Raw genomic sequence first — 15,297 nt, forward strand, 5'->3', positions numbered from 1 at the left:
TATTTAGCTAGCATTTGCAGGAAAGGGAGACAACTCTCGTGGTGACGCCTTTACAATGGGTAACCTGTAAACTTGTTCCCCCTTTTGCATATGGCGCGATTGGGTCACTGAGCTCGCATGACTTATGTACGCTCAAGAATGGAATTCCGGTTTCAAGCTGTATAAGACACCAATTTTCCGCCATCCATGCAATGTTCTTACACTCATTAACCCAATCATCAGAGTTGTAGAGGCCAGAGACAACGTTGTCAACACCTTTCTACAACACGACTGAACCACAACTGCAGATTTTTATTGAAACTATGCACCAGAAGGAAAATATTGCCGCGCTGTCTTCACCCTTCAGGGTAATCTGTGTTTTGCAATACAATCATATACTGATGTGACTAAACAGGAAGGAGGAAAATATTGTCAGGATCCAGAGACACTTCCGGGTGTGGTACAATTCATCCTCTTTCAAGACCCACAGCCTTCAGCCTTGACATATATCCAGGGTCTCGGCAACTCAGACAAAGGGCTTTTTCAACTTCCCTCTTTGAAAACTTCCTTCCAAGGCTATGACCTGTTTCACATGCCTACCATGCCTACCCTCGAGTTGATTGTTGGTTCTTGGTCTTTGTGTGTTATGGTGATACCCGGGGCAGTCGGGTAGCCAAGCGGTTAAAGCTTTCGCTTGTCACGCCGAAGAGCCGGGTTCGATTCCCCACATGGGTACAGCGTAATGAGCCCATTTCTGGTGCCCCGCGCCGTGATACATGATGATACATGATGATACATGATGACAAGAATCACACGACAGAGCAAGTCTAGGTACTGAAGTTTACCTTCCATAGTGCATGCCGCCACATTGTTAGAAGGGGCCTTTGGTATGACTGTCCTTTCGAAACGTAATACGTACTTCAAAAACGTTTTAAAGAAATCCCAAATGAATTGAGTAAGCTGATGGTAGCTGGATTATTGTCCCAGTGGATTTATAAAATGTGTGTAGTGGACCCAGGTTAGGATCCCACACCTACCTTTCCGGACGATCACTGTTGTCCCTGTTTACACACAATCAAACGGACACCAAAAGGTACCCGTCATTTTTTGTTGATCCTGAAATATGTTAATTGAAAATAATTGGTGTCGTCCTTTTAGCATGGTTACGACATCATCAAGCCAACCCAATGCACTTCCCTCGTTTGCTAGGCGTCCCTGTGGGAATGGCCATTGCATATCATTATGCATACAGAGAGTTTTATTTGTGCTAACAGCGCATTCAAACAAGACATTACACCAGGCACACCACTCCGTCAAAGTCATGGAGACCTGCAAGGTCAGCACGTGTTCAGAATAGTGACGTCAGACAAAGGAACAATATGAAGACGTGTAACACCAGGCTGCTGTTGTATACAGTAAACTACGGTTATAACGAACTCAAAGAGGCCACTAATGTTAGTTTGTTATAACCGTAGTTCGTTATAAGCATGTGTACAGAATATATACAGCAAATGGCCGCGAACAAAAAAATGAGTTCGTCATATCCGTAGTTCGTTATAAGCGTGTTCGTTATAAACGTAGTTTACTGTATTCCGTTCTGAACATTCACTGACGATATTCACCCACAGCGGTTCCGGATTTCCCTGTCCATTTGATATTGGTGGTTGGGAGAGGGGTTTGGGGTGCACCTGGGATATAAAACAACAGGCATCATGAGATGACATATCTCCTGGTCTGGTGCAAGTCAGAAATGCCCGGCTACTTATGCCCTATTTTTGGTTCATTGCCATTGGATACCTTCAGTTCAGTGAAGACAAAAATAATGCTGTCAAGTATTTTTTCTAAATCCCAAATCATCAAAAGGCACCATTTTACCACTGGATTGATCGTATAGCTAGTTTCATCCAGAATTTTTTAATGGTTTTGGAGACGTAACGAGCACTGCCTCATTTCTAGTAAAGTTCAACTTGTCATTAAAACACGTGAAGATTCCAGGGTAGAATAGGTCTTCAGCAACCCACACTTGCCGTAAAAGGTGACTATGTTTGTCGTAAAAGGCGACTAACGGGATTGGGTGGTCAGGCTCGCTGACTTGGTTGATACATGTCATCAATCCCAATTGCTGGATTGTCTGGTCCAGACTCGATTATTTTAAAGACCGCCGTCGTATGGCCGGAATATTGCTTAGTGAGGCGTTAAACAACAAACAAACAAGACAATCAAACATTAAAACATAACACAAGCGTCGTCAAAAGATGACACATTCCCCGTCCCTACTGTTTTAGGGATGGGCTAATACAAATTGCAGGAATTCAAATTTTGTATTTTTTAGATACAGTAAACCACGGTTATAACGAACACGCTAATAACGAACTGACGGATATAACGAACTTACTTTTTTGGTCGCGACTAATTACTGTAGTTATTCTGTATATATGCTCATAACGAACTACGGTTATAACGAACTAAAATTAGTAGTCCCTTTGAGTTCGTTATAACCGTAGTTTACTGTATTGGAGTGGGCTGAGGCTGAGAGATGGGCTTATACACATACTATGGTATGTCGCATTGGTGTTAGAACAGTTTATTTGACATTTGCAAAAAGCTGAACTATATGTCAAAAGTAGTATATATGTAGGCAACACTTCTCACTCCATGTTTATCCTACAGTAATAGATAAATCTATGTTGGAAAAAGAAATGATACAACCAGCTTTACAGGCTCCGCCCCTATAAAAACACCAAGACCATTTCAGACAAAGTCAAATTCGTCTCCATGGAAACATGTCAAAATAAAATAAATAAATAAATAATTTCAAAATAAAGGCACCACTTCCGGACATGCTTGATAAACCTGGCATGATTTTTTAAAGAATATTTGATTTTCGAGCTGTGCTGTGATAACGACATCCATCCCATGTCGAGACCAAGTCCAACTGTTTTCATGGAAACGATGAAAAATATAAATGCCCAAAATACGTAAATAGCAAAAGGCACCGCTTCAGTTTTGTTGAGAGATATTGAACGGTTTTCAAGTTGTGTTCCGGAAACGAAGTTCACCCTTTTGAGAAGTAGTTCAAATTGTTTCCATGGAAAATGAGAAAAATAAAAATGCAAAAAGTCCGCAAATAGCAAATGCACCGCTTCAGGATCTGTTTGATATATCCAAGGAAATCCATCTTTTTATGAGATTAAGTTCAAATTGTTTCCATGGGAAATTTAATGCTCAAAATCCGTAAATAGCGAAAGGCACCACTTCAGGTCTGACAATTTGTGTTGAAAAATATTGAACGGTTGCCCTGGAAACGAAATTATTACGGACGGACGGACGGACGGACGGACGGACGGACAGACGAGGCGTCGACTAAAGAGAGTAGGGAGAGGAATTACCGCTAAGGACAACGACATGCACTTGAACGGCATCTACAAAAACATGTTAAGCATCCAGATCCAGACACCACCGTTCAAACCGGGATACTCAAGATTGATAGTTACATGTCCGTTCTGTACAGGTAAAAGAGAGTGAGTGAGTGAGTGAGTAAGATTTTAAGCTGCCATAGCATTATTCCGGTAATATCAATGTGTGTGTGTGTGTGTGTGTGTGTGTGTGTGTGTGTGTGTGTGTGTGTGTGTGTGTGTGTGTGTGTGTGTGTGTGTGTGTGTGTGTAGGGGGGGGGGGGGGGGGGGGGAGCAACAGAGATACATATTGTACCCATATGGGGAATTTAACCCGGGCTTTCGGCGTGACGACCGAATGCCTTTACCACCAGGCTACCCCACCGCCAAACAGGTATGAGCGTTCCTGATCGGGTCCCACTGTACACGAATTACTTTATTTCATATTTTCAGATCTATTAATCGGGCTTTCATTCTCAGTATATTCTGGACCAATCTAGGGGAGGTAACATTAAAATAAACATTGAAATGGTATTTTCACCAGTCTGAATGATGCCTCAAAATTATTGAAACATGGAAAGAAGTGCGGATTAAAGGTGGACAAAAAGAAATAAACACCGCAGTGTGTTATAAACCAGTGGTTGATAGCATGAGAAACGGACGCAGGATACGATGACACGCTTAACACACACCACCCTATTGCCATGTGGGTCAGCTCGGGTTTTGGGGATCTTCTCCCCACCATCCTTTTCTGCACAAAACAGTGAGTGGTTGAGTGAGTGAGTGAGTGAGTGAGTTGGGTACCAGTTATATCACGGCGTGTCATCTGAATGCTGGAGGACATCTTCCAGAGGCAAGGGAGTTAACTGACTATAAAGATCCAGTTTCCACATCTTCCAGAGGCAAGGGTGTTAACTGACTATAAAGATCCAGTTTCCACATCTTTCCGAGGCAAAGGAGTTAACTGACTATAAAGATCCAGTTTCCACATCATCCCGAAGCAAGGGTGTTAACTGACTATAAAGATCCAGTTTCCACATCTTCCAGAGGCAAGGGTGTTAACTGACTATAAAGATCCAGTTTCCACATCTTTCCGAGGCAAGGGAGTTAACTGACTATAAAGATCCAGTTTCCACATCATCCCGAAGCAAGGGTGTTAACTGACTATAAAGATCCAGTTTCCACATCTTCCCGAGGCAAGGGTGTTAACTGACTATAAAGATCCAGTTTCCACATCTTTCCGAGGCAAGGGAGTTAACTGACTATAAAGATCCAGTTTCCACATCATCCCGAAGCAAGGGTGTTAACTGACTATCAAGATCCAGTTTCCACATCTTCCAGAGGCAAGGGTGTTAACTGACTATAGAGATCCAGTTTCCACATCTTCCCGAGGCAAGGGTGTTAACTGACTATAAAGATCCAGTTTCCACATCTACCCGAGGCAAGGGTGTTAACTGACTATTAAGATCCAGTTTCAAAATCTTTCAGAGGCAAGGGTGTTAACTGACTATAAAGATCCAGTTTCCACATCATCCCGAGGCAAAGGTGTTAACTGACTATAGAGATCCCGTTTCCACATCATCCCGAGGCAAGGGTGTTAACTGACTATAATGATCCAGTTTCGACATCTTTTCGAGGCAAGGGAGTTAAATGACTATAAAGATCCAGTGTCCACATCTTCCTGAGGCAAGGGTGTTAACTGACTATAATGATCCAGTTTCCACATCTTTTCGAGGCAAGGGGGTTAAATGACTATAAAGATCCAGTTTCCACATCTTCCTGAGGCAAGGGTGTTAACTGACTATAAAGATCCAGTTTCCACATCTTTTCGAGGCAAGGGAGTTAAATGACTATAAAGATCCAGTGTCCTCATCATCCCGAGGCAAGGGAGTTAACTGACTGTAAAGATCCAGTTTCCACATCACCCCGAGGCAAGGGTGTTAACTGACTATAAAGATCCAGTTTCCACATCTTTCCGAGGCAAGGGAGTTTACTGACTATAGAGATCCAGTTTCCACATGTACCGGAGGCAAGGGAGTTAACTGACTATTAAGATCCAGTTTCCACATCATCCCGAGGCAAGGGTGTTAACTGACTATAAAGATCCAGTTTCCACATCTTTCTGAGGCAAGGGTGTTAACTGACTATAAAGATCCAGTTTCCACTTCTTCCTGAGGCAAGGGTGTTAAATGACTATAAAGTTCCAGTTTTCACTTCTTCCTGAGGCAAGGGAGCGAACTGACTATAAAGATCCAGTTTCCACTTCTTCCTGAGGCAAGGGTGTTAAATGACTATAAAGTTCCAGTTTCCAGATCTTCTCGGAGCAAGGGAGTGAACTGACTATCATCATCATCATCATAATTAAAATAAATGCGGACATGCGAGCGAAACTGAGTTAGACAATATCGAATCTGTTCTTACTCCCAGCCTGTTTAACAGAATATATACGGCACACGTTAGGAAATCTCGCACCATATGAACCCAATAACTGTTGACATTTAATGTTTAAGTGCATGTCAAATATGGATAAGACATGTAAGATGTATGATGAATGTACAAATAAATATATTGAAATTAGAGTTGCAAATCAGATTCAAGGGCACTTGCATAACGCACATACCACAGGGACAAGGATCCTCGTACAATAATGTCATAAAAATGTACAAATAAACCAAGGTCGGTAAATGGTGACTAGGAAACTTGACACCTTTGACGTAACCAGTCTCGTAACACAGGTGGTATCATGACGCACAACCAATCAACAGGTGTCAGGTGCTTATCCCGCCGAGGTTTTAAAAAATTTTGTTCACAAATGTGTTGTTGTATGACGAATAGTATTTTTCTCACACAGGAATCTGAAGATGACATATAAAGCATGTCTGATAACAACGATGGACCCTTAACAATGTTGGTTACCCTCACCCCCGACCCCCAATCCGTACTTCTGTATCCCCATTAGACGCTGAACAAACATACACAGCGCCCCTTTTTCAAATTACTTACAATGACTGTCTATGGAGATATGAGGGTCTTTCCCACATATAGACCTTAAACACGTTTAGTTGTTAAACGCAATGTTTAGGCCTAAACATGTCAAACTTATGGGACAAGGAACGTCTTTACTAGTAGGTTTGTGTTCAGGGTCAAAACATATTTCGAAAGGTGTGTGGCCAGTCGTGCTTCTTTTTTGTCGCCTCTCAAGTCAAGGGGTCGGTCGGGTAGCCTGGTGGTTAATGCGTTCGCTCGTCACGCCTAAGACCCGGGTTCGATTCCCGACATGGGTACAATGTGTGAAGCCCATTTCTGGTGTCCCCCGCCGTGATATTGCTGGAATATTGCTAAAAGCGGCGTAAAACCATACTCACTCACTCACTCACTCAAGTCAAGCATGGAGCACTGGAAACCGAAAGCTTAAGACTAAAGTACTGTCGGAAATGCAAGAAAACTGCTTTTGGTCTGTTAAAAAAGGATATAATTTTTTACAGACTGTTGATATTGAAATATCGAGTAACTTCCGATCGCCCTACCCGTGGTTTGAATGATTTCAGTCACAAGGAGCCCTATCCATAAGTTTACAGGAGACAAATTCGAACGAAAACAGGAAGTTTACATTTATTATAAGTCCAATGATGACAGTCTGAAACGGACTATAAAAATATGCGAACGTGACTCCATTATAATGATAATAATGTAGTCTTCATAAAACTTCTAACCCACACACAAAAATCATTTTGAGAAATTTCTAGATGTGTAACTTCTAAAATGACAAAATGACGCTGCGTTTGTTTTGTTAACATTGATCCCATGATGTATGTTACATTACACTTGCATAGCCATAACCATGGTACACGATATGGAGTCTGTACTGGGAAATGTGTACAAGTTCTTTACACTTTAGAGAGATAGAGGGAAATCATTTATTAATTTAGATAGGGTGAATTACCGAACTGCCCAAGCTATGGGGTTTCCAATTCATACCATCAAGTCTACAGTATGATAAGAAAACAAAACAAGTCTAGGGGTGGTCTCAAAAACAAAACTGGGAAGTAAAAGAATATTAGACACCTTTGATACAGGGTGATTAGGCATATAGTTTACAAGCTTTATGAGCAGAATGTAACCCTTACTTGAAGCAGAATTTGGGAGGAATTAAGGATACAATTAATGTTTCCCGACTGCACTATTGCTCTCAAAGAGATGGAATTTCAATACACTGCGCGTGGCGATGACCGATCACTTTTCAGGGGAAAATATTCCATCCTGTCTATGAGGTAACATTATCTCCAATCCATTCATAACTATCAGTCAGGCCGTCCAGATAATTTACCTTGATGAATCATTCCACTGACAACACGTGGCTATCGGCAGATGGAAAAAACACCCATGGTACCATCAGGTAAAGGAAATCGTGTCTTTGTTTTGCACGCTGCAAACCCATGATATGGGGGTTATTGATGGATATGTGCTAGTTTTCGAGGCGAAAAGGAAAACTGGTGATTTTCATAAGAAAATTATAGGAGGTGATGTGTTCATAGACTGGTTGGAACTTCAGCTATTGTCCATTTTAAACAACGCTAGTGTTATTGTCATGGATAACGCCAGTTAATATAACGTAGAGGAATCAGAAATAGTCGCCCAAACCACGAGTAGTCTGAGGGCGACCATACAGGAATATATGACATTGTCGACTTCAGACCATATGAAACGAAAGTTCAATTCACGTAGAAAATTCAGCTGAATAAGAAACCAGTAAAGTACAAGACATATGTGCTGACGGCACAACACGGTTACGTTATCATACGTACGCCAGTCAGACATTGTGAGCTCAACCCTGTTGTGACCATCTTGGCTAAGTGTAACGGGTTCGTGGCAAGACATAACACGACATTCAAAAGTACAGATTCATATACGTCATCAGCGGAGATAAATACTATCTCAAGAAACCATCTGTAGAACAACAAATACTTCTGGATTCCAAAACCGCAACCTTCCAATACTCATCCCGTTTCATAGCTCTTAGCTAGTCCATCATTTTTCAAAGCAAAGTTTATCATCATTTTGCCTGTAAAAGTACATTTTAAGAGTAATCACAATGTCAGTTAGGACAGACTAGATTAAGCCAATTCGTGTTATTTTGATATATATATATATGCTCTTTTTATAGTCCTATGACTCGTACTTATTACATCAAGCCAGAAAAGCCTTTTTCTAGCATTTCCGACAGTACTTTAGCCTTGCTCCAAGGCTGTAGTGAACGAAAAGTCCATGGATGTGTAGTAATTCTATCCTCAAAATAAGCAAGTCTAGATATGTGGACTCCAGTCTCTCACAGGGACAACTTGTTATTTACATAATCTAAAAATTATTATTTAAACTAATAATTTTTGCCTTGGAGACTTGTGCAAGTAGAGCTTAAGACGTAAATATCTGGCTGTTAAATGGACAAGGAATTGCTCGTGAACTTGAACGTGGACTCGTACGCTAGTCACAACTTTGTTTCTATACTACAATTTGACAACACATATGAAAATAGCCTATAATGGATGAGTGAGTGAGTGACGCATTCCGTCGCTTCAGACAGGCTGCAGTGGTATCGTTTCGGATGGCACCACGAATGGATGTCACATCATCTCTGTTTGGATTCGACCGCCTTCGTGAAAGATGGTACTTGTTGTTACCCTGTCTGGCGCTCGGCATTAAGGGGCTAAGAGGAGGACTGGTCGGCTCGGAGTCAGTATACTGTGTCTGAGTGGGGTATTCATGTTAAACTGCGGCATGGTATCTCAGTGAGCTAGCACTATAAATCGGCATCAGTCCGGACTAGTACAAGCAGCCACACAAACATACACACGTACATGCAAGTCGATATATAAGTGCTGTAATCTTGGACGCGACGTTAAACCCAATTTCATCTCACATCTGTTTGGATTCAAACCAGGAATATTTCGTAATGCCCGAACGATTAAACCACAAGACTGCCCCAGCCATATGAGATGAAGTCGACCTATTGCAGAAGATACAATGTAAAAATGTGTTTAGAATGTTAACACAAACATAAACTGTTTAAATCTAAACATGATTCGGAATGCGTTAAAAAAACTTAAACGGAATACACAATGTCATGTTCTATCTAAACGCATTGAGGTCTAAACATATGAAGTGAGCTATCGTCTCACACTACCTAATAACCACCTAAACACAACATTCCTATAACCTAAACATTTTCAGAATTTAAACACGATTAAACATATTTAGAATTTTAACCTGTTTGGATAAAGTGTATATCATTAGACAAAACGTGAATTATGGATAAGAAGTTTAATGTATATTGAAATTAGATTCACAACACAAATCCCTCCAGGACTTGCTTCAATTTTGAAATAAAAAATACAACTTAACCAAACTCGGTTAATGGTGACACGTGTGACGACACCAGACTCGTAGCACAGGTGGTAACGTGAAGGCTACAAATCAAGAGATTGCAGTAGCGTGTCCCACTAAGGTTACAACCCCCCTGTCTTCGTAAATAGGCTGCTGTTCTATGACTAATGGTATTTCTCTCATACATCAAACTGACAATGGAAGTATATTTGATTACAACGACAGACCCTTAACATTTTAAAGTTACCTCCATTCATACTGCTATAGTCTATAAGTGTAATCAAGAATGCCTGAGATCTCTATGTGACCCTCGGACCCGTTCGGCAAAGCGATCTTAGCGCAAAGATTATCGTATGTCTTATGAAGAATGTATTGGATCGCTTTTTGACCTTGAACCAGTTCCACAAAGCGACCTTAGTGCTCAGGTCGTCTAAGGCGCCGCGATTCGCTATGCAGAGTTGCGTCCCTTGGGCACGCCAGAAACCTATGATTGTGGATTCGAATCCCGGTTCGCCCTGATTATGTTTCTAAGTTTGTCAGCACCATACCCGTGCTTGTGGGTTTCACCGATGTGGTAAACGTCTGAGACCTGCACCTTCGGGCTTTCCTCCCACATCAAGCTGACACGCCGCGATATAACTGGTATACTGTTAAAAGCAGCGTTAAACCATACTCACTCAATCACTCTCCTACTTTAACATAGGCTAACGACAGTCGTAGTGCTAAGGTCGAGTTGTGGAACCAGGGCCTGGTTTCAGTAACATTTTATACTGGACGAGCTGTAAAACTCAAACTCAAGTTCCAGCTCCTATACCAGACAACTCACTTCACCCACATTGTGTAATAAATCACTACATATCATTAAGTAAACAAGAAGCCGTTCTACAAAAAACAAGCAGGTACACGTGCGTGAGATTCATTACAGTCATACAACCGCTATGTTACTTCGACACAGACAGACACTCAAATACCCGGATTTTTAAAAGTCAAAATGACAAATTAAAACGCCACACCCATCAAGTGTCTCGGTGACCCGACGTATCATCTCGACTATCCGTCTAGTGTCACAGGAGAATCACGTAAACACCACATTCCTACGCGTTGAAGAAACATGAACCATTAAATATTCGCAATGTTCGGGAGCCTTGGAGGTGGGAGGTGAAGGATGTCGCTAGAAAATTAAACCAAATCATTTTTGTGATTCTTTCATTACTTTAAAGATATAGGTCCGAAATGTTTTCGCTTTATACTAGGGGGCTCTAGGTGTCCACATATAGTTCGTATTGCTATATACTGAATAGCCTCAACTTCAGAATACAGAACTGTTGACAATTTGTTTGTTGTTGCCAAATCAACAGTATATTATTAAGATCATCCTCTGACGTTGGCATAAACGTTCACATTAAAGGGGGCACGGGTGACCCAATTCGTCAAAAGCGCTAAAATTCGCTGTGCAGAGTTGCGTCCCTTGGGCACGCCAGGAACCCATAATTGACATCATGAGCATCGATGTACGTAATTGGGATACGATGACTTGCATGAACCAAGTCAGCGAGCCTCACCATCTGTTAGTCCCATCACACACTACGATCCGCAAGCATCGATTAACGCCGTTGGGGTATTATTCAGTTACTGTGATGAGCAGGGCGTAGTTCATCTGTTCGTCCCCGGAACTCCCAAGGGAGTAGTGGGTAACCAATTCTAACCCGCATCTTCAGAAAATGAAATTCAAAGAAGGTACTTTTTAAAAGAATTGTTGGGAGAATAAGTCTAAGGTTGACAGTTTAACCAAGACAAACTTTTTGTTTCTTTCTTTTTTCACATGGGATTTGAAAATTTATCGTTTTTTTTCGTTCGTCAGCTCTTCCAAACAACTTCAGGAGCAGCCTATTAAAAATATCTAACTGCATCGGATCACAGAGGGGATGACGTCTGACTGAGATTTTTATCTTCTCTGTAAGCTTGTCAATATCTGTCAAAATTTTGTTTTTGATAAACAGTCGCAGAAAAGGTCACATGACTATCTCCAGCGATCACTCCCGAAAAAAAAGCGACACATTCGATTCTATTCCGAAGATCAAAGATTGTTAAATTTTTCGACAAACGTTAAAATTTAGAAAACCGATAATCCGTTAACTTGACAGAAAGCGACATGATCGCATGAACATCTTCAACGCTCGAGGCCCCGTAAACAAAACTTCATCTCGACATTGGGCAAGAAAGTCACACATCATTTTGCATCCACTCCGATTGCAATGTTAAAAGACCATTCAGGGCGATATCTTGCACTAAACTCATGGTTAGATAAGCTTCAGATGACGTCAGACAAATTAAAATTGCTAAATAACCCGCTGCTGATAACCTTTGTCGATATAGATGACGTCATTGAATACAAGGGCCCCGTTTCATAAAGCGATGTTAGTTCTCCCATGCTTAATATGGTCTTGCCCTTGGTCGTTTAGCGAAAGACCGCTTTGAGCACTCGGTGAATTCTTGTTAATTTCTGTACTTTGGAGGCCAAATGCCTATAGTACAATGTATATACAATGTTGAGTAACAGACAGACATTTCTTTCTGTACAGTCGTGCATCATACAAATACATGAACATATTTCTTAATATTTCTATAATATTTATGACTTTTTAACACCAAAAAAGAAAAGTATATATATTTGGATGTACAACGTATGTTAGAAGGTATACCGAGTTTGTTTTTCATGTTAAATTTGAGTATGTCTTTTTAACCAGTACTCATTCCTGCAACCGTTTGTAAAACATAATGTGTGGCTGGGTAATTTTGTGCAGAAATAAACTGATTCAATGAAGACTGAGAAATGAGAACTAGGAATGGATTTGCAAACTACATGACTTCTACCATGTTTGAAATGTTTCAAATTTGTTACCGAAAAAAACACATACATTGATTTAATTTCAAAGATACGATGTCTAAGATACCCATCATCAGTTGCGTATTCTGTGAAATATTTTTTTTATATTTCAAATTTTAAAAGTTTTAAATGAAATTATATTTTGTTATAAAATAAAACCATGTAGCCGTCTTCTTTGAGTGCTGACTAACCGCCAGTACAGTACAATTTCTAAAACATAGTATCGGTAACATAGCAAATCGGGGGCGGTCGGGTAGCCTAGTGGTTAAAGCGTTCGCTCGTCACGCCGAAGACCCGGGTTCTATTCCTGACATGGATACAATGTGTGAAGCCATTTCTGGTGTCCCCCGCCGTGTTATTGCTGGAATATTGCTAAAACGGCGTAAAACCATACTCACTCACTCACTTACTTATCTAATGCACCTGCACCTCTATACCATCTTCCCGAGGCATGGGAGTTAACTGACTATAAAAGTCCAGTTTCCACCCTTGCCGAACCAGGCTGGTATTATGGAGTTACATTTTGGCTTGACTAACGAGTCTATGCATATTCCGATCAAAACCGCGCAACGAAATCGAAATGCGGTTCGTAAACTGCTGTGCAGATTTCGGTCGATTGCAGGATTTGCAAAGCATGTGCACCGCCAACTCGTTGTCAACTGATATTTTCCAAACCTTTTCATGTTTTTAATCAAGGTGCTCGCGTGATTTGATGTACTTCGCGATGTAAGACCCGTTTTATCACAATATAGATCTTGATGATCGATCAGATCGTCTTGACTGGGCGCCGCCATTTTGTTTGAAAGAAAATGCAAGTGATAGAATCGGATTGGTCCATTGGTGAGGCTTACAAGGGACAAATCCGTAATAACCACTGGTGGCGCTACGATCGAGCCCAGGAAATGGAGCCTAGTTGGGCAAGGCTGGAAACTGGACTTTTAATGTCAGTTAACTCTCTTGCCTCAGGAAGATGCATCTATACATATGTGTGTATGATTGCATACGTGTGTAAAAATACAAATGTGAGTATACTTGTCATGTGAACGCGTTTACTCATGTGTGTATATTTACACTAGGAGGACATTTGCATCGTGTCTGGAGCAGGTGCAAATGTAAATGTAAATTTGTAGTAATGTGAGTAAGTGAGTGAGTTGCGTTTAACGCCGCTTTTAACAGTATTCCAGTTATATCGCGGCGTGTCAGCTTAATGTGGGAGGAAAGCCCGAAGTGATGCAGGTCTCAGACGTTTACCACTTCGGTGAAATCCACGAGCACGGGTATGGTGCTGACAAACCTAGAAACATAATCGGGGCGAACCGGGATTCGAACCCACAATCATAGGTTTCTGGCATGCCCAAGGGACGCAACTCTTCACAGCGAATCGCGGCGCCTTAAACGACAGGGCCACCCGTGCCCCCTGTAATGTGAACGTTTATGCCAACGTCAGAGGATGATCTTATTAATATATCTGTTGATTTGCCAACAACAAACAAATTGTCAACAGTTCTGTATTCTGAAGTTGACGCTAATCAGTATCAGCAGTACGAACTTTATGTGGACACCTAGAGCTGGGCGGACGGTGTTTTCTTTGGGTTTCAAAGTCAAAACTTTGTGTACAAATTAAATCAAACACATGTTGCTTCATGCGAAGATTTCGGTAAAGTAACACTCTTCTCATTCAACTTTGATTGGTAAACATCCTGTTTTGTGTTAAAAGTCATGAAAAACTGATGAATATATGTGCCTTGCACCATTTACATATTTTATTTACACACCTAAGTTGATATTTTAACTCATGCTTACGCCAAACGTGAAAATATCAGTCATCAACATCATTATGTGATTATAATCATTATATCATCATCATTATTCAATACAGCGCTAATCTCACAGAAGCCCTTTTCACAAAGCGATGTTAGAGCGCTGAGGCTGTCGCAAGCCTATGTTAAAGTATGGCGCTGTGATCGGTCCGTTTAGCATGGCACCGCCGACTCGAGGTCAGGTCACGATGAACAATTAAATAACACAGAAATCGGCATGTTACGTTAGTGTACAATCCCGTTTAAACGGACAACAATATTAGATAGAAGCAACAAGGTCTGGATGAACGATACACACCTTGTATTGCTCCCAATAAGAACTACCATATCCACTGTAGGGTACTCACACAAAAGGCAGACTTTCTGTAGACACTTAGACTAAATGATTCATCATTCTACTGCTAAGTCAGTGTATATTTCCGCCATCAATCTTTGACAAGTTTTCGTGGTACGGAGCATTTACCTTTACTCTCACTGGAGTGAGTGAGTGAGTTTGGTTTAACGCCGCTTTTAACAGTATTCCAGTTATATCGCGGCGTGTCAGCTTAATGTGGGAGGAAAGCCCGAAGTGATGCAGGTCTCAGACGTTTACCACTTCGGTGAAACCCACGAGCACGGGTATGGTGCTGACAAACCTAGAAACATAATCGGGGCGAACCGGGATTCGAACCCACAATCATAGGTTTCTGGCGTGCCTAAGGGACGCAACTCTGCACAGCGAATCGCGGCGCCTTAGACTCTCACTGGAAGATCGATCACATATATATGACGTCAAACGAAACTGTCTAAAATGTTATTTCGAAATAGTATTACTTCCGCAAGAAATTTGAAACGT

At 41.2% G+C, this 15,297-nt stretch overlaps 1 protein-coding gene across 2 annotated transcripts in view; it reads right to left on the reverse strand.

The window, feature by feature from the left end:
* The window catches only part of LOC139454455 (uncharacterized), a 212,031-nt gene that overhangs the window by 166,451 nt on the left and 30,283 nt on the right, over positions 1–15,297 (reverse strand). The gene's annotated exons all lie outside the window — the stretch shown is intronic.

The sequence above is a fragment of the Haliotis cracherodii genome, unplaced genomic scaffold (genome assembly GCF_022045235.1).
Source record: "Haliotis cracherodii isolate W230 unplaced genomic scaffold, xgHalCrac1.p SCAF_10, whole genome shotgun sequence".
Taxonomy (NCBI): Eukaryota; Metazoa; Mollusca; class Gastropoda; order Lepetellida; family Haliotidae; genus Haliotis; species Haliotis cracherodii.